Consider the following 26303-nt stretch of genomic DNA (forward strand, 5'->3'; position numbering starts at 1 on the left):
GAGCCATCAAGGCACCCCAACATAATTATTTTAAAGTTTATTTTTTCTATTTTAAGAGCAAAATGTGATTTTTTTAAAAAAGATTTATTTATTTGAGAGAGAGAGAGCATAAGCAGGAAGGCCAGAGGGCGAGGGAGTCTCAAGCAAACCTACACTGAGCATGGAGCCTGACGTGAGGGCTTGATCTCACGACCCTGAGATCAAGACTTGAGGCAAACCAAGAGCCAGATGCTAAGCTGATTGAGCCACCCAGATGCCCTAAGTAAAATGTGATTATTAAAGACATTTTGGAAACTACAGAAAAAAAATTGGAAGCTAAATCATTCTTAGTCCCTAGGTTAATACTTTGGTACATTTCCTCATTTGCTCCCAGTCTTTTTTCTCCAAACATTTTTTTTCTCCTTTTATATAACTGTGAATATACTGTATGTACAATTTTTAACTTACCTTTCTTACGTAACAGTATAATATAGGTATTTATCTATGTACCTATAAACATATATAGACATCCTTTTTATAGCTCGTGTATTTTAATTTTGTCTTTATTTTTATTTTTTAATTTTTTAAAAATATTTATTTGAGAAAGAGAGAGAGCGAGAGAGAGAGAGAGCACACACATGAGCAGAGGAAGGAGCAGAGAGAGAGAGAGGCAGACAATTCCTAGGAGGCCCCATGCAGAGCACAGAGCCCCACATGGGGCTTGATCTCATCAGTGTGAGATCACGATCTGAGCTGAAAGCAAAAGTTGGAGTAGCCAACTGAGCCACCCAGGTGCCCCTTGTCTTTTTTTAAAAAAGGAAATACATACTCATGATTTAAAAAATTACACAGTGCCACTTGTGCTATGAAAAGTCTCTTTGCCACCTCAGTCACCCTCTCCAGAGGAATCATTGTTATTGTTTGCTTGTGTATCCTGAGAAAATCTATACCTATTCAAACATAAATGAGCTTTTTTCCCTATGAAAATAGTAGAATACCAGACATATTGTTTTGTACCTTGCTTTCTTGATTGTTTTTTACTGAATATATCTTGACAATCATCCTACAAAAGCACATATGGTTTTGGCATGGTCTTTCTTTTTAACAGCTACTAGTATATATATTGCATGGGTGTACCATAACGTATTATCCAGTCTCCTTTTTTTTTTTTAAGATTTTATTTATTTATTCATGAGAGACACAGAGAGAGAGGCAGAGACATAGGCAGAGGGAGAAGCAGGCTCCATGCAGGGCAGGGAGCCCGACGTGGGACTCGATCCCGAAACTCCGGGATCACGCACTGAGCCAAGGGCAGATGCCCAACCGCTGAGCCACCCAGGCGTCCCTATCCAGTCTCCTTTTGAAGATTAGTTATTTCTCTTTTCTTATAGACAATGTTTCGAACAACAGACTTGCTCTTCATGCACATGTGTCAGTAATATCTGTAGGCTAAATTCCTGGCAGTAAAATTTTGCCAGGTCAGCAGCTTTGTTTTAAAATATACCTTTAGGGGTTCCTGGCTGGCTCAGTCGATAGAGCATGTGACTCTTGATCTCAGGGTTGTGAGTTTGAGCCCACATTGGGTGTAGAGATTACTTAAAAATAAAATCTTAAAAAAAATCAAACATACACTTTAAATTTTGATAGATAACCATCAGATTACCTTTCGTAGGAGCTGTACCAATTAAAACTCTACCCAATAACATATAATAATATGTGTTTCCCCATATAATCGCCATCACGGTATTAACAATGTGTTTGATCTTTGACAAACTGAATGTCAAAAATAGTATTTCAGTTTTACCTCAGTATAAGTTTTTTCCTAAAAGAAAGGCTAAATAACCTTTCAAAGTTGCTTATATTTTGTTTTCTGTACTGACTAGATACTGCTTTTAATTGCTGAAAAATATCCCATGGAGAGGATACACTGTAATGCATCTTAATCATTCCTTCACATTGTTCTTAAATTTTCACTGTTATAAACAATACCATGGTGAACAGTTTTTTGTTTTCGTTCTTTTTTTTTTTTCCATTAAGTTTCTTTAGCATTCTGTATTGTTTTCTTAGAATGAATTCCTGGAAATGAAATTTGTAGGTCAAAGTGTATTGGCATATAAAGACATTGCTCCTGGAAAGGCTTATACTAGTTTGCAACCCCCCTGACAATGGACATGTGTGCCAATTCACTTTCCCGGAGCCAGCATCAGCTTACCATATTTAAAGGATCTCTCAGGATGCAGCTTCTGAAGATACATTTTGTGTTTTCATCCAGCGTTAGTCTGACTTTAAAGCCAGGAGACCTCCCCACCTTCTGTATCACAAACCAAATCCTTCTTTGTCAAACTGGGGCCCAGCTTTGCTCTGGAAGAACTCAGAGTTCTGCCATCAGAGATGTCAGTGTCTATTTTCCTTTCTTTGTAAAACCCCACAGCCAAGCTCCTATGAATCATTGTGGAAGAAAAACATGGCCATTGTTCCAAGAAGTGCTCAAATGCTTCCTTACTGGATTACCAATTGGAATAGATTACCTATGGCCCAGGAGGTGTGGGGCGGTGCAGGATGTCAGGCTCTGCCCAGGGAGGCCCTGTTTGATTGCCTCTTGCGGGTGTGGCAAAGCCAGTGAGGATGACCCTGGGCGAGGTGTCCTGTGTGCTGCACTGCATCGAGCAGGTGTCGCCTAGAAAAATAGGCATTTGCTTTTATCTGCTCAACAACTTTTTCCTCTTTTGGCAATAGGGACTTCTCTCACTCTTGCAAACCACTGTATTATGACATAGCCCGGGCCTGTTAGAATCCCCCTTCCTCTTGCCCTGGACCCAAGAAAGACCAGAGTCCCTCTGGAATTTTGACATGTATGGATGTGAGGAGAAAAAAACTTTGTTTTCCCAGGAAATTTGGTCATCTGGGCTGCCTTTAGGCTGCTGGTGGTTCTCTTCCCCTCCATGTGGAAAATACTGTCTACAGTAGGAGCCTGGGAATATGGAGCTAAGGAGAGACACACAGAGGTGAGGAGGGACAGGTGGAAAGAGACTATCTTCATTCACACCAGCCATTTGAGTGCTTATCTGAACTGGGTTTCTTTCTGCACGTACAGACGAAAAACTACAGTTCACCTGGAAAGGCCAGAGAACTTGCATCTGAGAGGTGAGCAGAGAGTTTTTTTCTTTAAAGATTTTATTTATTTATTCATGAGAGACACACAGAGAGAGAGAGAGGCAGAGACACAGGCAGAGGGAGAAGCAGGCTCCATGCAGGGAGCCCGATGTGGGACTCTGGAACTCGATCCCGGGTCTCCAGGATCACACCCTGCTAAAGGTGTGGCGCTAAACCGCTGAGCCACCAGGGCTGCCCCTGAGCAGAGAGTTTGAGGAAGGAGCTGAGGGTTGGTACTTGAGGAAGATATCAGTTGTCAGATTCAAACATCTCAGCTGTTTGAACTGACAGGATGGAACAAGGTAAGAAATTGGTGGCTGGGAGTCTGAGAAGCAAGTCAGTCAGGAAGCACAAAGCCAGAACAATGAAAGAATCAGTTGCATTCATCTGGGCACAAGATGGCCGTGAGCCATGTTTGCAGTGGGAATGACAAGGAAGGAAGGCGAGATCATAAGAATTGCAAAGAAAGAATTGGCAGGACTTGGCAACTGACTGGCAGACAGTATTAGTCAGCTCGGGCTGCCATAACAAAATACCACAGACGGGGCTTTTGAAACAACAGGATTCCAACAGCAGAAGTCCAAAATCAAGGTACCAGCAATGTTGGGTCCTGGTGAGGCCTTTCTCCTCAGCTTGAATATGGTGCCTTCTTGCTGTGTGCTCATTTGGCCTTTCTTTGGGCATGTGTGGAGAGAGAAAGAGCTCTGGTACCTCCTCCTCTTCTCATATGGATGTGGGTCCTTCAGATCAGGGCCTCACCCTTATTAACTTTATCTCTTTTAAAGTTTGTATCTCCAAATACAGTTACACTGGAGGTTAGGACAACTCAGTCCAAGACACAAACCAAGTAGAAATAAGTTTTCGGAGTAGGATGACTAATTTGTTTGGTGTATTCTTTCTTGTGCTTTGAAAAGATATTTGTAATCACAGGTACATGTGATCTAAAAAATTCTGTTCTTGGGGCATCTGGGTGGCTCAGTGGGTTAAACAGCCAACTCTTGATTTCAGCTCAGGTCATGATCTCAGGGCCCTGGGATGGAGCACCACATCAGGCTCCATGCTCAGTAGGGAGTCTGCCTGAGGATTCTCTCTCTCCTCTCTCTGCCTCTCTCCCTGCCCCTGCACTCTCTTTATCTCTCTCTCTCAAATAAATAAATAAATAAATAAATAAATAAATAAAGTAAATAAATAAATCTTTAAAAAAATTCTGTTCTTTTTGCTTGTAATATCATAAGCATTTTCCTGTATGCTCATGAACATCATTTTTGAAAGCTACATTGCATTCTTGGTGGCACCCTATTATTATTCCTTGTCTTTATCTTAACTCATTTCCCTTAGCTAGCCAACCAACAGCAAGCCCAGTCTGTCATTCCTTTATCAAGTTCCTTGTCTCCATTCCTTTCTTCCTGATGGCCAAGACCCTGCCTTAAGGCTGGATTATTGCATGCCGGGGCTTCCCCTGGTCCATGGGTCATCCTGCTCTTAGATGTGACCACCCCACCAACCCAACACAGAAGACACAAAGGAATCTTAAGGCTATGCTTTTCAGTCACTCCTCTACCTTAACATTAACTGGATGATAAAGTCCAAACTCTTTGGTATTAGAAGTCTTGCACAGTCTAATATTAACCTAACTTTGTTACCACTCACCCACTATGTTTCTGTATGAACTTTTTCTAGAGTCTGATAGGCGCCCACTGTCAACCCGACTTATTCTATCATTCCCAGTTGTTTACTTTGTTTCATCTAGATGTCCTAGCTTTATCCAGGTTGGTTTATCAAAACATATTTACGTGCATGTTTGACTTTCCCACTAGACCATGATGTCCTTGAAGGTAAGGACTATGACATATATTTCTATAATTTACATGCTGGCACACAGCCCGGTGTGCAGACCCAGACACACTGAAGGTTATCCAGACTCAAATCCTGGCTCTGTCATGTACACACTGTATGACCCTGGACAAATCACTTAATATCAATCCTCAGTTTTCTCATCTGTAAAACTGGGAAAATAATAGCACCTAATTCATGTGGCTATTATACACAACGTGCATTGTATATGGTTATATGTAAAAGTTACTTCATAGGGATTAGGGACCTCAATGCTTAATAAGTCTTACTGGTTTTCATGCGGATGCTGATTAGCACTCAGGAAATATTTGTTGAATGAATTTCAGACTTTGCTTCTGCATGGACAGAAGGGAGCAATACCCTCTCTTTTTTTGTGATCCCTGGCCTCCTCTCTAGAACCTTCTGGCAGGGCACCTGAGTTGCTCAGTGGGTTAAGTGTCTGCCTTTGGCTCAGGTCATGATCTTGGGGTCCTGGGGCTGAGCCCTGCATTGGGCTCCCTGCTCAGTGGGGAGTCTGCTCCTCCCTCTCCCTCTGCCCCTCCTCCCTGCTCATGCTTTCTCTCTCTCCCTCACAATCTCTCTCTCTGTCTCTCAAATGAATAAATAAAATCTTAAAAAAAATAAAAAGAATCTTCTGGCAAACATGCCCACCATCCAGCCCTGATTCAACAGACTAACAAGCCTCAAATGTTAAGTTTCTCTAGCTTGAGTTGGTTTGCTCTCAGGGACCCCCAGCTTCTTCTCAGGAACCAGCTTCATGGGGTTTGACTGCCCTTTCTAAGTAGGACATCCCGACTCACCTGAGAGTCTGCAAGAGCCAGTGATGGGCTTCCTGCCCACAGCCAGGTCCACTGCACCTCTCATTGGGCCTGCCCCTAATGCCCGAGGGGCCCGTGATGAGAACCCAGAAGGAGGCCCACAGATGGTAATCTGCCCAAATATTTAGAAATTATGAATCAAATTAACAGGGTGTTAAATATGTTCCATCTTTCTACCTTGACAAATGTACTCTCATAATGACATGATTAAAATATATGTGTAAATATGTGTAAAAATATGTACACAGCTATGTCATACTGAGAGTGGTACAACTGTAACTGTGACCAAATTTAGCTGTAATAGTTTTTGTCTGGGTGCTCTGTAGATAGGCAATTCCAGCAATTCATTTCAGCAATGTTGGAATTAATTAACAAAAACATTACAAATTAAAATTATTTTTATGTATGTTTTCAAAGAGTTAACTTTGAACATTTTATTTTTTATTTTTTTAAATTTTTATTTATTTATGATAGTCACAGAGAGATAGAGAGGCAGAGACATAGGCAGAGGGAGAAGCAGGCTCCATGCACCGGTAGCCCGACGTGGGATTCAATCCCGGGTCTCCAGGATCGCGCCCTGGGCCAAATGCAAGCGCCAAACCGCTGCACCACCCGGGGATCCCAACTTTGAACATTTTAGAGAAAAACTATATTAAAATTAAAAGATATTCATTGGGCACCTGGGTGGCTCAGATGGTTAAGCATCCAACTCTTGGTTCTGGCTCAGATTGTGATCTCAGGTTTATGAAATCAAGCTCCGTGTCAGACTCTTTGCTGAGTGAGGGGTCTGATTGAGATTCTCTCTCTCTCTCCCTCTGCACCTCCCCACCCTGTGCACAGTCTCTCTCTCTCTCAAATAAATAAATAAATAAATAAATCTTAAAGATATCCATGAAACTCCCCATTTTTTATATCTTTAATGTGTTTCAAAAGTGTTTATATTTTTCTCCATAAAGCACCTACATAGCATTTGTTAGATTTATTTATTTTCAGTTTATATTTTTGGCACTATTATCTTTTCAAAAATTACTTTTTTATTTGCTGCTGATTGTAGAAATTCATTGACTTTTGTATATTGATTTTTTTTTATTCAGCAACCTTGCTAAGCTCTCTTACTAATGCTAGTAATTTCTCTATAGATTTTTGTGTTTTCCGTGTATGAGATTATATATATGAATAACAAAAGGTTTATTTCCTTTTTTTTTTCAGTCTTATGCCTTTATTTCTCTTCTCTTCCTCCAATACAATGTTGAATGAAAATATAAGCAGTTACTCTTTTTTTTGGTCTCAAAGGGAAAACACTCAATGTTTCACCATTTTTGCTGTCAGTTTTCAGTGAGATATGTGGTAGGAGGCTAAGGAAATTTTGCTTCTAGCTTTGTAAGGATTTATTTTTTCATTTATTTTCTCATGAATGGATATTTAAATTTATCAAAAATGTTTTGATTAATGAGATGATTATGTGATTTTTCTCCCTTAATCTATGTGACTTACAGGAATTGGTTTTCTAACATTAAAACAATTTTGTATTCCTGCAACAAGTACAACTTGGTCACCACTGTTTTATGCATTGCTGGAATTAGTTACTATTTATTTTTACTACTTATTTACTTTTTCTTCCAAGTTTTTATTTAAATTCCAATTAGTTAACATACAGTATATTAGTCTCAGGTGTAGGATTTACTGATTCATCTCTTACATACAACACCCAGTGCTTATCACAGTGCCCTCCTTAATCCCCATCACTGATTTAACATGTTCCCCATTCACTGTTAAGAGTTGGCTTTATGGTTTTCTTCTCTTTTTCTTCCCCTGTGTTCATCTGTTTTGTTTTTTGAATTCCATGTATGAGTTAAACCATATGATATTTTTCATTTTCTGACTTATTTCACTTAGCATAATACACTCTAGATCCATCCAGTCCTTACAAATGGCAAGATTTCATTCTTTATTTTTGGCTGAGTGATATTCAATTGGATATTTATATACCACATCTTTATCCATTCATCAGTTGATAGACATCTGGACTCTTTCCATAATTTGGCTATTGTTGGTGATGCTGCTATAAATATAAGCATCAGGGTGGATGGACCCCTTTGAACCTGTATTTTTGTGTCCTTTGGGTAAATACCTAGTAGTACAATTGCTAGGTTGTAGGGTAGTTCTATTTTTAACTTTTTGGGGAACCTCCATACTGTTTTCCAGAGTAGCTGCACCAGTTTGCAATCCCAGCAACAGTGTAAGTTCTCCTTTCACTGCATTCTTGCCACATCTGTTGTTTCCTGAGTTGTTAATTTTAGCCATTCTGACAGGCATGAGGTGATATCTCATTGTGGCTCAGATTTGTGTTTCCCTGATGATGAGTGATGTTGAGCATCTTTTCAGTGTCTGGTAGCCATCTGTATGTCTTTTTTGGAAAAATGTCTACCCATGTCTTTTGTCCTTTTTTTAGCAGGATTATTTGTTTTTTGGGTGTTGAGATTTTTTAAAATTATTTATTTATTTATTTATTTATTTATTTATTTATTTATTTATTTAGAGTGTGTGAGCAAGGGGATGCAGAGGGTGAGGGAGAGAATCTCGAGTAAACTCTTCACTCAGCGCAGAGCCTGATGCAGGACTGATCAAGCCCTCTCATACTCTGAGCCACGGTTAAGAGTTGGACTCTTAACCAACTGAGCCAATTGATTTTTATAAGTTCTTTGTATATAGTTTCAATACTAACCCTTTATCAGACATGTCATTTACAAATATCTTCTCCCATTCCAAAGGTGGCCTTTAGTTTTGTTGATTGTTTTTTTTTTGTGTGTTTGTTTGTTTTTTGTTTTTTGTTTTTTTTTTTTGTTCTTTGTTTTGGCTGTGCTGAGGTTTTTATCTTGATGAAGTTCCAATAGTTTCTTTTCATTTTTGTTTCCTTTGCCTCTGGAGATGTACCTAGTAAGAAGTTGCTATGGATGATGTGAAAGAGCTCACTGCCTGTGTTCTCCTCTAGGATTGTGATGATTTCCTGTCTCACATTTATGTCTTTTATCCATTTTGAATTTATTTTTGTGTATGGTGTAAAAAAGTGGTCCGGTTTCATTCTTTTGCATGTTGCTGTCCAGTTTTTCCAACAGCATTTGTTGAAGAGACTTTTTTCTCTCTTATATAGTTTCCTGCTTTGTTGAAGATTAGTTGACCATAGAGTTGTAATTTTTACATGTGTGTAATTTTTTTTTAAAGATTTTATTTATTTATTCATGAGAGACACACAGAGAGAGAGACATAGCCAGAAGGAGAAGCAGGCTCCATGCAGGTAGCCTGATGTGGGACTTGATCCTGGATCCCATGATCACAGGCTGAACCAAAGACAGATACACAACTGCTGAGCCACCCAGGCATCCCAGGGTCCTGCTAATTTCTAAAAAAGCATTTTGCATCTATGTTCATTAGTGAAATTGTCTTGTAATTTTTCTTTTGTGTGTTTTGGGATTAATCAGTTTTGTCCTTGTCAGTTTGGGTATTAACTTTATGCTAGCCTCATAACATGAATTGGGGAGTATTTCTTCCTTTACTATAATTTGAAACAGTTTGTGTGATATTGGAGTTATTTGTTGAATGATTACTAGAAGTTATTAGTTGAACTGGTGTTTTCCTTGTGGCAAAAATTTTAACTGCTGATTCAGTTTCTTTCTTTCTTTCTTTCTTTCTTTCTTTCTTTCTTTCTTTCTTTCTTTCTTTCTTTTTTTTTTTTGATTTTATTTATTTATTCATGAGAGACACACACACAGAGAGGCAGAGGGAGAAGCAGGTTCCATGCAGGGAGCCTGCCGTGCAACTCAATCCTGGGTCTCCAGGATCAAGCCCTGGGCTAAATGTGGCACTAAATTGCTGAGCCACCTGGGCTGTCCTGTTTTCTAAGTTTTCAAATTTATTAACATAAAGTGGCTTATAATGTTCTGTATTTTTTCAATATATATTATGCCTTCTATCATTTTTTTCTTCATCAATATTGTCAATGGTTTGTTAGTATTATTAACATGTTAAAAGAATTAAATAATGGTTTTGTGTATGTGTGTTTATTTTATATTTCATTATTCTGTGCTTTTATTTTTATTATTTTCTTCTTTACCACTTTCTTTGGGTTTGTTGTACTATTAGTTTTTCTAGTGTGTTTTTTTTCTTAATATATAATATAACCATATAAAAGTATACATTTCCCACTAGCACAGTAATGCTTTAGGTACTCTATATGTTTTAACATATAGTACTATTCTTTAAAAAAATAATAAAAAAATATATTTAAAAAATATTAAAATTTAAAAATTATTTAAAATTTAAATAATATTTTAAAAAATAATAAAAATTAAACCATTACCACTGATTTTTTAAAAAGATATATATATATTATATTATATTATATATATTTTTTTTTTAGGAGAGAGAGAGCACACAAGAGGGGCGGGGGGAGGGACAGAGGAAGAGGAAGAAGCAGACTCCTTGCTGAGCAGGAAGCCTGACAAACAGCTTGATCCCAGAACCCTGAGATCAGGACCTGAAGGTAGATAGATGCTTAACTGACTGAGCCACCCAGACACCCCTCCACTGATTTATTATTTAGCCCATTTAAAAAATATATGGTTTATTTCCAAACACTTTTTTCTAGTTTTCTATTTGTAATTGACTTCAAATTTAATTGTATTGTGACTAGAAAAAGTGACCTATAGGATACCAATCTTTTGAAATTTGTTGATACCTGAATGTAATCAAATTTCTTAAATGCTCCATGTATTTCTGGAAAAAAACATATTCTAAAATAATTGAGTTTGACAATATATAACTTTAAAAACGTAAACATTTTATATATAGAAAAATTTCTAAACTGTTTTCCAGAGAGATTATACCGTTTTACATTCTCACCAGCTTTGTATGTGAGTCTCAGTTGCTCTACATCATGTCAACACTTGGGGCACTTAAGTTTAGCCATTCTAGTGGTGTGTAGTGGTATCTAATTGTGGTTTTAATTTGAACTTCCCTAATGACCAATGATGTTTAGTATCTTTTCATGTACTTATTTACAATCTATATATTTTCTTTGGTGAAGTGTCTCTTCAAATCTTTTCCCAATTTTCCAACTGAATTATCTTCTTATTATTGAGTTATAAGGGTTCTTTATATATTCTGTGTATAAATTCCAGATAATATTCTGTATATAATACATTCTTACTATATGTGCCTTATTTATTTATTTATTTATTTGTATGTACCTTATTTATATATTCTAAACATAAGAATTCTGCAGAACTTTGTCAAATATATATATATTTTTAAAATTAAAAACAACATTTAAAAAAAGATTTTATTTTATTTTTTTTAAAGATTTATGTATTTATTTTATTTATGAATGATAGACATAGAGAGAGAGAGTCAGAGACACAGGAGGAGGGAGAAGCAGGCTCCATGCCGGGAGCCCGACATGGGACTCGATCCTGGGACTCCAGGATCACACCTTGTGCCAAAGGCAGGTGCTAAACCGCTGAGCCACCCAGGGATCCCCAAAAGATTTTATTTTTAAGTAATTCCTACACCCAACATGGGGCCTGAATCTGTAACCTTGAGATCAAGAGTCACACACTCCTCTGACTGAGCCAGTCACATACCTCTCAATTATATATTTTTTGCAAATATTTTCTGCTAGTTTGCTGCCCTTGTGGCCATGTGACTATTTCTCATCAATGATATGTGAGTGGAAATGATGTGTGCTGTTCATGGGTCAACTCTTACGACGCAATGGAGCTTCTCTGCTTTTTTTTTTTTAAATTTTCCACCAACTGTAAAGAGATCCCAGGGGGCAGTATAGCCACAGAGTGGAGGAAGCTTGGGTCCCTGAGTCACCATATGGAGAAAAAGCTGCCTGCCCACTAGAACACTGAAATTAACTGTAATGAGAAATAAATTTCTATTCTGTTTAGCCACTGACATTCTGAAGTTCATATGTAACAGTAATTAGTGGGCAGCCCCGGTGGCACAGCGGTTTAGCGCCGCCTGCAGCCCAGGGCATGATCCTGGAGTCCCGGGATCGAGTCCCACGTCGGGCTCTCTGCATGGAGCCTGTTTCTCCCTCTGCCAGTGTCTCTGCCTCTCTCTCTCTCTCTCTCTCTGCATCTCTATGAATAAATAAATACAATCTTAAAAAAAAAAAACCACAGTAATTAGTGTTCTCCTAACTCATATAATACACCTACCTTCTTTGGTATGGGTGGAGACTCAAAAAGAATTTATAATCAAAATGACATAGGAGATTTCTCTTCAACAAATTTTAAAGCTATTTTCAGAATCCAGTCTTTTAACCAGGTCAGTTCATTTGTTAAGGAATGACTGATAATCTGGCTTGGGAAAAATACTTATGTAAACCTTTTTATTAAGTCTTTCAAGTGTTTCTTTATAATGTTAAGATAATTTGGTGAGTTATTTCCAAGAGTTCACAACCAGGTCCACCAGTGGAAAGGTTTTCAGTGTTTGTTTGTTGGTCAGATCAATGGAGTTGTTTCTGAGGCATTAGGAGGGTCGAGTCTGATATGGCTTCCATTTAGTGAACCAGCTACTTTATTTTTTATTTTATTTTTTAAAAGATTTTATTTATTTATTCATGAATAATTCATATCATTCATTCATTATTCATTCATTCATTTTATTTATTTATTTATTCATTATTCATTTGTTTTATTTATTTATTCATAAAATTTATTTATTTATTTATTTATTTATTTATTTATTTATTTATTATTATCCACACAGAGATGAGAGGCAGAGACATAGGCAGAGGGAGAAGCAGGCTCCATGCCGGGAGCCCGATGTGGGACTTGATCCTGGGACCCCAGGATCACGCCCTGAGCTGAAGGCAGGTGCTAAACCGCTGAGCCACCCAGGTGTCCTGTGAGCCAGCTACTTTCTATGCTGTCTTTCTTAGTCCTGAAGATACCATCAGGAGGTAGGGAATATCATTCCCACTTTTTTTTAATATATATTTTATTTATTTATTCATGAGAGACACACAGAGAGAGGCAGAAACATAGGCAGAGGGAGAAGCAGATTCCCTGAGGGAAGCCTGATGCAGGACTTGATCCCAAGACCCCAGGATCATGACCTGAACTGAAGGCAGATGCTCAACCAGTGAGCCATCCAGGTGCCCCATCATTCCCATTTTAAAGCTAAGGAAATTGAAGCTCAGAGGAAGAAAGTCACTTGCTTAAGTTTGCATTAAGGCTCAGCTCTGGGTGTGTCCAGTCCCAGACTTGCACCCTGCTGTCCTGGTGAGAGTCAAACTGAATAGAAGGCCATAGTTCTATTTTATTTTCCCTAGAGTACTTGGTGCTGGGTACCCTACAATGGGTCTCAGCCATCAACCAGATTGTTCTTAGTTCCATGGCCTGGGGCTGCCTCAACAACCAGTTCCTTTTTTTTTTTTTTTTTTTTTTTTTTTTAACTCTTCAGACTTTGGCCTGAAACAGAGCCCTAAGTGATAGAATGCAGCATGGAGAGGACCTGTGTGCATGTGCCTGTGTGCCCATGTGTGTGCCAATGACCTTGTACTGACATAAAGGAAACGTTGACAGCCATGAGTCTTTCTTCCTGCTCTCCTCCCCCTCTACCAACCATCCCGTGGTCCTACCTTCCCATACACCAGAGGTATGGATACGTCCTACCCTGAAGGAAGCAAGGCTAAGAGTCCCAAGAGACATAATAGTGTTCATCTTGAGCCTGTGTATTGCCAAGGAGGTTTCTAGAAGTCATTTTTGGGACCTATTTCAGAGCCCATGGTGTCCAAACACTATGGTTACAATTAAGTTTTAAAAAAAATTCTGTAAGGGGAGCCTGGATGGCTTAGTTGGTTGAGTGTCTGCCTTGGGCTCAAGTCACGATCTTGGAGTCTCAGGATCTGCATCAGGCTCCCTGCTCAGCGGAGAATCTCCTTCTCCTTCTCCCTCTGCTCTTCCCCCTTCATGCTCTTACTCTCTCAAATACATAAATAAAATCTTTTTTAAAATCCTGTAAAAAAAAAAGAAATGGGATTATGAGTTTTTTTTTATTTTCAAAAATTTCTGTAATGTGGTTTTCTTATTTTTATAGTTAAAAGTGATTAAAAAAATGCAATGAGTTGCACAAGCTATATGTTTCTTCTCTATTTGAGAAATAACTTACCAGTAGCTCAGCTTAGTTTTGTGATTATTATCACCATTTACTTTCAGAATTTTATCATACCAAACCAAAGCTCCGTACCCATTAAACACTAAGTCCTTATCCTTTCCTCCCCCAGCCTTTGGTAACCTCTGTTCTGTGTTTTGTCTCTATGGATTTGATGACTCTCGGTACTTCATATAAGTGGAATCATACAACATGTGTCCTTTTGTGTTTGGTTTATTTCATTTAGCTTAATGTCCTCAAGGTTCTTCTGTGCTATAGTGTGTTGGAATTTCCTTCTTTTTAAATGCTGAATAATATTCCATCTATATATGTGCCATATTTTGTTTATCCATTCATCTGTTGAGGGGCAAGTGGGCTACTGTGAATAGTGCTGCTCTGAGCATGGATGTACAGTTAACTGTTTGAGTCTCTGCTTTCACTTTTCTTGATTATACACTGAGAAGTAGACTTGCGGCTAAGGTTTTTAGAACTCATTTTTGGGACTTTCTAGGACATTATTTTGAATTTCCTCAGCTATAGCCAATCTTTGTCTTTTGAATGTGGATTTTGGAAACTTCCAGGAGTTTGGGGGAGGCATCAAAATCAGCTGGTTTCTTACTATATGTAGGCATGGTGCATATACTATATTATCTAATAAAGTGATGCTGAGAAGTAAGGACACGTGTCTTCCTTTTTGGATCAGGAGACTGCAGTAGAGAGGGGGCAAGGGCTTGCCCAGTGTACAGAGTAGTAGTTTGAACTCAAAGCCCATGCTTGCTTGGTCTCTTACTTTGAAGCTATTGCTGAGTTACCAAATTGGGGAATAGCATTTTGGATCGAAAAAATGTGATTATGGAATTGATTTTAAAATGCTTATTAGAAGTGTTTTCCAATCAAAAACAAAGTAAATTACCACTAATAGTTGAAATATAGAGAAAAACAAAAAGTTTGCTCATGGTTCTACCACTGATTGTCAGTCAATTGTGTCTCCCTATAAAATGTTTAATTGCATTTCCTCCACAGTTTAGCTGGGCATGGCGTTCACTTAATCACCCCAGGCTAAGAAGAGACAAGTAAGCAATAACCTCAAGGAGGCTATATCTTTTCATTTGAAAGATTTACATTGGGATCAGCTGGCTGGCTCAGTTGGTGGAACATGTGACTCTTGGTCTTGGGGTTGTGAGTTTGAGCCCCATGTAGGGTGTAGAGATTACTTAAAAATAAAATCTTTAGGGATGCCTGGGTGGCTTCATTGGTTAGGCATCAGTCATGATCTCAGTCATGATCTTGAGGTCTTGGGATTGAGCCCCAAGTTGGGCTCCCCCCTCAGTGGAAAATTTACTTATCCGTCTCTCACAGCCCCTCTCCCTGCTCATGTTTTCTCGCTCTCTCCCAAATGAATAAATTTAAAAAATATAAAGTCTTTAGGGGTGTCTGGGTGACTCAGTTGGTTAAGTGTCTGACTCTAAATTTTGGCTTAGGATCCCTGGGTGGCGCAGCGGTTTAGCGCCTGCCTCTGGCCCAGGGCACGATCCTGGAGACCCGGGATCGAATCCCACGTCAGGCTCTCAGTGCATGGGGCCTGCTTCTCCCTCTGCCTCTCTCTCTCTCTCTCTGTGTGTGTGTGTGTGTGACTATCATAAATAAAAATAAAAAAAATTTTTGGCTTAGGTCATGGTCTCAGAGTTGTGAGATGGACCCCCTGATGGGCTGTGCACTGGGCATGTAGTCTGCTTGAGATTGTTTCTCTCCCTCTAAAATCAAATCAAATCTTAAAAAAAAAAAAAAAAAAAGGTGTACATCACCAGGAGCTGGGAGGGGGTGCAGTAGTCATGGAGGAACATGGCTCTGATTCCCCTTCCAGAAAAAATTTGCCAGGAAGAATAGGATTAGCAGAGAGCCTCTAGCAGCAGCCTTTGAGGCAGCTTCCTGCTCTTCCCAGGCAGCTTCCAAGCCCATAACAGCAGGGTGGAGGCACCAGCATCTACCATTCCCCAATGGGAGAGTCCCCTAATGGGCAACTTTGCTTCACTGCCCACTGGATTGCCAAGACTTCGCATGATCTACATTGTGGCCTGAGATTCTCCTTGTCCTATTTTTTCCCCTCCCTCTTTCCTTTGACAGGCTCGGGGCTGCATGGCACTCTGAAGGCTTTTCCTGCCCAGTCTCACCTCCTCCCCCTTTATCTTCCATAGTTCTTGCTCTCCCTCGGTTTATCACTCCTAACTCCTTCCTGGAGGACCCAGACTGATACTGGTGGTGACCACTGAGGGGAAGCTCTGTGCATGTTTCTCAGCTTTTATTTAGTCCTTGAAAAGCTAAGCTTTGAATTTCTCTGGCAAGTAATGTTCAACATAGCACCAACTCTTGGACTTAATACAGAACATAAGAGTATTTATAAGAATTGTGTTTTTTGCATATTTTCCTGATTCAACCTTCTGTCTTGACATTTTAAGAAGTACAAAATGGTAGAATAGCAGGCAAGAACTCTGAGAAGCCATAGAGGAAAAATTAATGCAAGACGGGAGATGCTCAGAATGCAGTATGGAAACCAAGCTCCCCAGTAACAGTGCTGGACAGATAACATTGAAACATTGGAAGCAAGATGCTGCTCTCTAGAGGTACTGGTTGTGAGTAATCAACAAAGTCTGATCAATATGGAAGAACATAACAGTAAAAATGTGTTAAGGTGGAGTGTTTCACTGGGCAAGCTAGAGTGAATGAAGTGCTAAACACATAAAATAAATATATGAAACTAGCTGTGTCTGGTGTAACTCACACCACTGCAGGAGCTTTTAAGGGCTGCTAATAAAATAACGCATTTTATTTATCTGACTTCGTGTTTTGAAATTCAACAGACTGTCTCTTGGCAGTCTTGCCTCCCATAGTCAGGAAGGCCAGTTCTCGGCTTCCTTTCCATGCAGCCTCGTGGGCAGCTCTTGCCATAGAGGTGTCTTGCCATCTCAGGCTGATGGAGCCATTTCCATCCTGACTGCATGTCTGAGGTCTTGCCTGTGGTGTCTGCAGCTGCTCGTGGGGAAGCAGGGGCTCCCTCCTGATCCTGTCATGGGTGCCTAGGTCTTGCATCTAGGACCATAAAGACCACAGACCTGGGCAATCTCCTCACTGGTCATTCACTTCCCTGATGGAAAATTCCCTACTCGTGCTCCCTCCATCTCCTGCTGCCGCCCCCCTTCCCCCCAACTTGGCCCTAGAATTTCCTCTTTGCCTGGCTGCCCATTCACTAATGTCTAGGCTGTGCACCTGACCACTTACCTCAGCACCTCCAGGGGTGGGACCAGGGCAGCTTTTTCAAACCTCCCCAGGTGATAACAATGGGCAGCCAAGGTTAAGAATTCCTGCTTGGCTAAAGCCATTTCCCTGATGGAAGGAGAAAGGAAAGGTGCTTCTGTTACAGCTTTGTACCAGGTCCATTTCACTGGCCACATCACTTCCCTTGAGGATGGAGTTGGGTCATCGTCACTGTGTCCTATTCTGCAGTGTCCATCATCATCCTTTACACGGAGTAGGTGTGCAGTCTTGTCCTCAGTGAAATAAAACTGAATTTTTTATGGAGGGCCCTTAGATGTAGTCTCCCTACACTCACATCCAACATTCAAATGAGCCAGACAAATGGAATTTGGAGTAAAAAACCCCAGGACTAGAGATTTTTTTTTTAAGATTTATTTATTCATTCATTCATTCATTCATTCATTCATTTATGAGAGAGAGAGAGAGAGAGAGAGCGTGCGCAGAGGGGAGGAGCAGAGGATAGGAAGAGCAAATCCTGAGCAGGCTCTGTGCTGAGCATGGAGGTCGTGATGCAGGGCTCAATCTCATGACCCTTAGATCAGGACCTGAGCCAAAACCAAGAGTTGGGACTCTCAACCAACTGCAGCATCCAGGCCACCTAAGGTCTGTTTTGATAGCAAACCGACGTATTACCCTGGCTGTGTTCCTTAACTCCTCTGATGCTACTTTCCATCTGAAGATGGGAATATAGTACTTTTGTTCATTGATCCTGGTGCTGAGTGAAGACTTGGCACATATCATGTCTAATCCTCTCATCAGCACTGTTAGGTAGATCTTTTTTTTTTTTAAAGATTTTATTTATTTATGATAGTCACACACACACACACACACAGAGAGAGAGAGGGAGAGAGAGAGAGAGAGAGAGAGAGAGAGGCAGAGACACAAGCAGGATCCATGCAGGGAGCCCGACGTGGGATTCGATCCCAGGTCTCCAGGATCACGCCCTGGGCCAAAGGCAGGTGCTAAACCTCTGCGCCACCCAGGGATCCCTGTTAGGTAGATCTTTTTGTTATCTTTTTACTCATGGCAAAATAGACTCGATGAACTGAACTCACTTGCTACAGTCACATAATGAGTTCCTGTCTGAACAGGATTCTGCGTATGCTCTTGGTGATTAAGGGGTTGGGCTCTGACAATGGGCCAGGTTCAAATCCCCAGGCACCTCTTGCTAGCCAGGCAACCTGGGGCATGGTATTTACTCACCCTCTCTAATCTTCAATTTCCATTGTAACCCTAAGAATTCTCTGTTTACTCCCTAAACCTTTCACGGGCAGACTCTGGCTGGGCAGGAGTAAGGGTCGGGAAAGCAGTGTAAGCAGCAGGCTGTGGCAGCTGCCCAATCCCAAACTAGGGGAGAACTACGATTTTCCAGTTTGGGGCTTCCTGCAGGCAGAGATGCCAGGAAGGAGAACATGTGAGTCCATGTGGATGAGCGAGCAAACACTGGACTAGTCACCTAGACTTTCTGATCAGCCTCAGTGGCAGAAGCAACAGGTATGGGCTGAACCCACCTGTTCTCTTGAGTATTCAGGTTCAAAATAATCCTTTATTAACCAGAGGATATCTCCCATGACCTTGACCAATACCCTCTCAGTTCCTCCCTAGGGCAGAGCTAAGCTAGCTGGACTCCAATCGGCTTCCTTGGGAGCAATTGTTTACATTATTTGCAGGTGATTCTCCTTAAGATAACATCCTACCATATGGTGGGGGAGGGGCGGGTTGTTGCCAGGGGTGCTGGATGTAGGGCAGATGCTGTTTTAGTGTTGAGTGACCTGACCCTATTTGGATAAATTTCCCCTGTGTTCCAGACTCTTGTACGCTTCTCCCAGTCATGATCACAAAAGCATAAACACGCAGACATTTCTCTCATCTTATTTCCTTCGTTCTTCCACAGCTTCTCCTGGATCTTTACCTTTTCCTGAATCCACTGACTTCACTTTAGGTCTCTGTTGACTTATCCTGAGATCCTCCTGCCTCCAGTATAATGAACTACTTGCTCTGAGCTAGTGTGAGGAGTAATTGAGATAATGTGGGGAAGCACCAGGTACACTGTAGATACTTCTACAAATTAGCTATAATGACATAAACAACAGTCATCCTGGGTAGCAAGAGCTATGATAGCAGGAAGCACAAAGTACACTAAAAATGCCCAGTAACCTGAGAAGTGTTAAACAGTGACTGATTATAACTACTGTGTGCCTGGGAGCCCAGCATCCCCACCTAATTCGTTATTTACTTATTTACCAAACATTTATGAGATCATCTGTGGCCATTTGTCACATTCGCAACTGCCTGGTGTCTTTTTTTTTTTTTTTTTTTTTTATGAAAGTCACAGAGAGAGAGAGAGAGGCAGAGACACAGGCAGAGGGAGAAGCAGGCTCCATGCACCGGGAGCCCGACGTGGGATTCGATCCCGGGTCTCCAGGATCGCGCCCTGGGCCAAAGGCAGGCGCCAAACCGCTGCGCCACCCAGGGATCCCGTGCCTGATGTCTTTATTAATTTTTTTAATTCTTTTTTTTTTTTGGTTAACAAATTTTTAAAATTTATTTTTATTTATTAAAATAGCATGTGATTTTATTTTACTTAAAGATTTTTATTTATTCATGAGAGACAGAGAGAGGCAGAGACATAGAGAAAGAAGCAGGCTTCCAGTGAGGAGCCAGATGGGGGACTTGATCCCAGGACACTGGGATCATGACCTGAGCTGAGGGGAGATGCTCAACTCCTGAGTCACCCAGGTGTCCCCATAAAATTTTTTTTTAAATGGTAGTAAAATACACATACACATAACAGTGGTAAGGATGTTCACATTGGGACGCCTGGGTGGCTCAGTGGTTGAGTGCCTGCCTTCGGCTCAGGTCGTGGGCCCGAGGTCCGGGGATCAAGTCCCTCACTGGGCTCCTTGCAGGGAGCCTGCTTCTCCCTCTGCCTGTGTCTCTGTCTCTGTCTCTCTCTCTCTCTCTTTTTGTCTCTCATGAATAAATAAATAAAATCTTAAAAAAAAAAAGTACATTCACATTGCTGTGCAGCCAGCATCACTGTCCATCCACAGAACTTCCTTCATCTTGCAATGCACAGCGTCTTTTGAATTGTCTTTCTGTGTCTGGAGACATGCTGCTTCTGTCCTCCCAGTGAGGAAGTCAGAACTCACATTCCCACCTGTCTTGGGACTGGGACACAGGCCTGTCACCAGGCCCCACCAATCAGAGCCACCATGCACACCTTGATTCAGAGGGCAGCCACCGGAAGAGACAGGCTGTGGGTGAAGCCACCATGTTTGCGGCGTGCATGGCCACCCCGTGTCCAGCTTGTGGTGGCGGCGGCAGTGGTTCCCGGAAGTATCAAGGTCAAGTTTCTTTCTTTCTTTCTTTCTTTCTTTCTTTCTTTCTTTCTTTCTTTCTTTCTTTCTTTCTTTCTTTCATTTTATTTATTCATGATAGACACACACAGAGAAGCAGAGACACAGGCAGAGGGAGAAGCAGGCTCCATGCCGGGAGCCTGATGTGGGACTGGATCCCTGGACTCCAGGATCACACCCTGGGCCAAAGGCAGGTGCTCAACCGCTGAGCCACCTAGGGATCCCCAAGGTCAAGTTTCTGATGCAGGAGTGAAAACAGTACTGGCTGTAGCATTGATTGCAATAGGGCCGTACTGGTGATAGTTTGCTTATGAGGCAATGATCTAGGCTGTTACTGCTGAATGTTTTATCTCAGGTCTACTTTTGAATTTTTGAGTAAAAAATTCTTTCTTTCTTTCTTTCTTTCTTTCTTTCTTTCTTTCTTTCTTTCTTTCTTTCTTCTCTTCCTTCTTTCCTTTCCTTTCCTTTCCTTTCCTTTCCTTTCCTTTCCTTTCCTTTCCTTTCCTTTCCTTTCCTTTCCTTTCCTTTCCCTCTCCCTCCTTAATCAGCTGGGCATTAGAACCAAATCCTCTGGGCAGCCCAGGTGGCTCAGCAGTTTAGTGCCACCTTCAGCCCAGAGCATGATCCTGGGGACCCGGGATTGAGTCCCACATCGGGCTCCCTGCATGGAGCCTGCTTCTCCCTCTGCCTGTGCCTCTGCCTTTCTCTGTGTGTCTCTCATGAATAAATAAATAAAATCTTAAAAAAAAAAAAACTGAATCGTCTTCATCAGAAGGACTGCAGAGAATGGTGAGACCAAGGTTTCCAAGATTGTTTTGCTTATGGATGCTGTTGGCAAAGTGGTCTTGCTCTTGGGTGGTGAGGTGGTCAGACTCCAGCTCCTTCCTTGTCTCTCCTGGACTTTAATCCAGGCCAGGAGGGGTCTGGGTTGCAATAGCTCTTCCATATTGTTAGGGTCCCTGGGAGATAAATCATTTCAGCAATTGGTTGCTGCCAACAAAGGAAGGCCCTGGTAGTTTGGCCCTGTCCTAGAGTTTGCTCTTGATTATTTTTCTTCTTCCTCACAGAATGTGTACTGGACCCAAGCTTACCTCTAAACATTCCCTTTCTTTTCTGCTAATTTTTTTTTTGCTGGCTTTTCAACATTGTTTCTCTGGAAGGCATATTCTGTTTAGAGACATCGAGGATAGGAGACAGGCCACCTCTTTCTGTTAGGAAGTCCAAGCAAAACTGTCATTTAAGATTCCCCAGGATTGTTGTCATACCCATGATGACCTGGTACCCAGTGTTTCACTTTCTTCTCTGAAGGATTGGATTTGGCTTCCCATGTCCTGCATTGCATGATTATTGAGGCCCTTCTCTGTGCTAGGATCATTCTAGAGAAACAAGGATGAGTAAGAGGTTAGGCCTTCAGGAACTTACAGCCCAGTGGAAGTGGGCAAACAGGTCCAAGCCTCGACCAGTAGTTACTGAAATAGTTTCCTTCATCATTTACTATCTATATTATTGTCACTTAAGCCTTATCTTGCTTGTCTTCTCTTGATTTTTCTCGACTCTCTGTGTTGGGTGTGTGTGTGGGTGCTTCTGTGTTCAACTGTTTCTGTCCTGGTTGTCACTTGCCACCCCAGCCATCCTGGACAGGACATGGCTCAGTGGACATGTCACAGAGCCTGGGGATCTTCTGCTTAGCTGGTCTAATCCTATATTCCTGCAGATTTATGGGGATGAGTTCCTTTCCCTTTTAGGTGAATGCCTGCAGCCCCAGTCTTTATACTGCAGGATGACCTCTTCCCAGGATGACTGACAGTGGGGATGTCCACTCCTTGAAGGAGAAGAACATTTTTGCATTGAGAGTACAACATGGCTGTACCTCACTAGCTAGTGATCCAGTTTCACTCAGCCAAGGCAGCTTTAGTCTTGAATGGTATCAAGAGGGGGATGTTAGTGGTCCAGCCCAGGTACTTTTTGTCATCTCTTCTCCAGCTCTAGGTGGAGATCAGGCCTGCCTCAGTTTCTCACCTCCTGTGTGTTCCCTGCCTAAGGACATGCAGGGTACTCCTCTGCTTTCTCAGCATCTCACAGACTCATTTGTCTCCTGGGAGCCATGGCTGTTTGGACTGTCTTCGTATCTGTGGAGCATTTGCCTTATATCCTTACAACCATGAGACACATGGAGTGGATTTGTCCTAAAATAAAAGGCTATCCAGAAAAAAAAAAAAAGGCTATTTTCTCTGGATAGACTTGTTTGAAGCTTTGTATCTGCCAGTGTCTGCCTCAAGGACCTCAAGGACCTTGGGAGTTTGGGGCCTGCATTTAACCTCAGAGTATCCTCTGTTTCACTTCTGTTATGGGTTGAATTGTGTCTCCCCAGATACATGTTTTGAAGCTCCAATTCCCAATACCTCAGAATGTGACTGTATTTGGAGATAGGTAGGGTCTGTAAAGAGGTAAGCTAAAATGAGGTAAGTGGGGTGGTGCCTCATCCCATATGACTGGTGTCCTTTTCAGAAGAGGAGATTAGGACACAAACCAGCACAGAGGGAAAACCATGTGAAGAGGATAGCCATCTACAAGTCAAGGAGAGAGGCCACAGAAGGATGCAATCCTGCCAAGTCCTTGTCTTGGGCTTCCAGCCTCCAGAATAGTGAGAAAACAAATTTCTGTTGTTTGAGTCACCCAGCCTGTAGTGCTTTGTTATGGCAGCCAGAGCTGACTAATCCATGGCCTTTGGCAGTCTTTGCAAGAAGCCTTTCCTTTTTTGATACCATGCAAGCCTGAGGACCTGCCGCATACTCCCCAGCAGATGGGTCTTGAGGATTGGACTGGGCAGTCTGGAGGGGAACACATTTGCACCCATTCCCTGTCTGCAAGGGCATCTTTGTCAAGTGTGTAACTCCAGGAGGGACATGGACAGGCACTGAGGACAGAAGGGGACACTATTCTAGCCACTTCCACTCTTGGCCATGGATGAGGCAAAGCCATTCATCTCTTTCCCATGTGTAAGACAGGCCACCAAATCAGATACTCTTGAAATGTGGCTTCTCTGAATTGAGGTGTACTGTATATAAATACATAAAGACTTGGTTGAAAAAAAGGCAAAAATTTTGCTAATAACTTTTATATAGATTATATATTGATATGTATTTTGGATAGAATGGGGTAAATATAGGTATAAAATTAATTTCACCTGCTTTTTACTTTTTAATGTGGCTACTAGAAAATTTAAAATCATGCAGGAAGCTTTCATGGTGTCTGTGGTGGACAGTGTTGATCTAAAGAGGGCATGAGCCCCATCACTCAGCCACAAGCCAACTCTCCAATGTTTTAGAGGCAGTTACAATGTATGTAGGGCATAGAGTAAGGATTAGATTTGGCCCCTGCCCATATTGGAGGAATGCACTGGTAAATGTCCAGCTTGTATCTTATCCTCACTTAATGATGACACCAACCCCTACCCTTTACACTTTTGTCCTTTTCACACTGCTGTGATCATTAACTACTCTCCTCTCAGACCTCTGACCCCTGCTCCATAGCTGGTTACTGCTCTTGCTCCTTTTTCCCGTGGCCCAGTGAGCCCAAGAACAGACTTCTGGATCCTTCTTCCCAGGATCTCCTTGGACCCAGAGCCAACCAACACACTCATGACCCTCCCTGTTCACCCCTACTAGAGTTCACCCAGGACCACCCAGCTCACCTGGCGCTCCTTGATGGTGTGTTCATTGTTCAGGATACAACCCTTGGGACCAGGAGAGAGGGCCAGAAAAAGAAGCCCCCTACCTTGATGGAAGCTGTGATTTATTTTGAACTCATGCCATGGACACACCAATGCAGGGTCCAGCCTCCCCAGCTAGCCTCTTCTTAGCCACCTCCTGACCTTCCATATGAACCTCTGCCAAGCTGCTGTTGAACACAGATAACTCAGCTTTCATGGGATACATTTCTGAGGCCCTGGGAAAAATGCTGCAAGTACTGGGAATGTGTGAATTGAGCAAATTGAATTAATTAAGAAGTGTAAATCTAGAAAATGTAGAAATAGCAGACAAAGGGAAGCTAGACTCATCTGGTGTCCATTCTGGGGAGCCATGAGGATGAGAGAAGCCTGGGATCCTTCCAGTCTCCCCTGTCTGTGGCTTTCCAACACCTAACACCCTGCTCTTAGGCTCTGGGTCATGCTCTCTTTCACCTTGAGACCCTTCTAAACATGCCTTCTTGTTCCAGCCTCCACACTTTTGTTCCCATTCTTCCCTCCTCCTGGGATGCCTTGCTGTCCTATGTCTCCTCACTCACATATACAAATCCTTCCTTTCAGCCTAAGCACAAATACTGTTTCTCTTTGAAGCACTCTCTGATAATAACCAGAAACGATGAGTCTCTTTTGGGGATACCTTGTCTCTGCTTACCTTTGTAGCAAGTAATATGGGTAATCTTACATCACGTTTGTCACTCACTACCTCTTCTCTTAGACTAGGGGGCTTTTCCTTAGAATCACCTGGGAGCTATAAAATGCTCTGGAGGTGGGATCCATTATTTGTTTTCCTTAAAGGTGTCCCAGATGGTTCTGGTATGTACTTTGGGCTGAGAACTGCTGTGAAGACCTCTGATAATAGTCCTTCTGGTGCTTAACAGTTATGTTAGCCCAGGGCCCTGGGGGTGGGGGTTCAGTATCTTTCTGGTTGCATCATGTACATTAATATTTCTTATATCTATGTGTGCATTGGGACCGTCCAGCAAGGTAATGGGGGGCAGCTTTTAAACTTCCAGTGACTAGGCCCCCACCAAGATCAATTCAATCAGAACCCACAAGGGGTGAGGGGCTGCAGAGGCTGGGCCTGGTTACTTAAGAAGAGCCAGAGGGGAGGCCCCTGGAATGTGTCTGTGTGTGGGCAGGTGAGCGGGCAGTGCTGAAGTGGTCATAAACCTCTGGCAACACGCGGAAGGACAGCCTTTCTCCCAGCCTCCTCTCTGAGAGTCAGGATTTAGTGTACCTGCCAGGTCCAATAAACCTGTACTTCCACTTTTGCAAACGGCTGCAGGAGCCCTCCTTGTCAGAGGCTCTCTCCAGGCCATCGTTTCATTATTTATTCAGTATTTTCATAACTGATCCAACTGTGAAAGTGCCAAGGAGAAAACTTTAATGATTGTGAATCTCTTTGGCGCTGTTACCATGATTTCTGGGGGAACAACAATTGCCTCACATCTTGCTGCTCTTCCTCTGAGTGCCGTGTCCTTCTAGTTGGTTTAGAGGGACCGTGATTGTCGGGGACTGTCACTTCCTGCATGCCAATCCACCTAGGATTTTTTTTACCTCCAGCAGAATGTCCAATTTAGAAATTCTCTCATCCATGCATTTGTTGGTTCAATGAATCTCTGTTGAGGACATTCTCAGTGGGCTGGACCCTGGGCAGTGTCATTGGCCCTAGGTTTTGAAGAGTAAATAGGAGCTGAGCTGAAAAGAGAACATAACCCTTTGGCAGTTATCAACCTTGCCAGCTGATAGAATCAATGGGGAAGCCCAGGTGATTGATACTCAGACCCTCAAATAAGAACCTCTGGATGTGGGGCCCAGGCATCTGTATTTTTTTTAAAGCTCCTCAGATGATTCTAGAGTGCAGCCAAGATTGGAAACCATGTATAGGGGAATGGAAGGAGAGGCCACCTTAAAATT

Source organism: Nyctereutes procyonoides, unplaced genomic scaffold (assembly GCF_905146905.1).
Source record: "Nyctereutes procyonoides isolate TBG_1078 unplaced genomic scaffold, NYPRO_anot_genome, whole genome shotgun sequence".
In the NCBI taxonomy this organism is placed as follows: domain Eukaryota; kingdom Metazoa; phylum Chordata; class Mammalia; order Carnivora; family Canidae; genus Nyctereutes; species Nyctereutes procyonoides.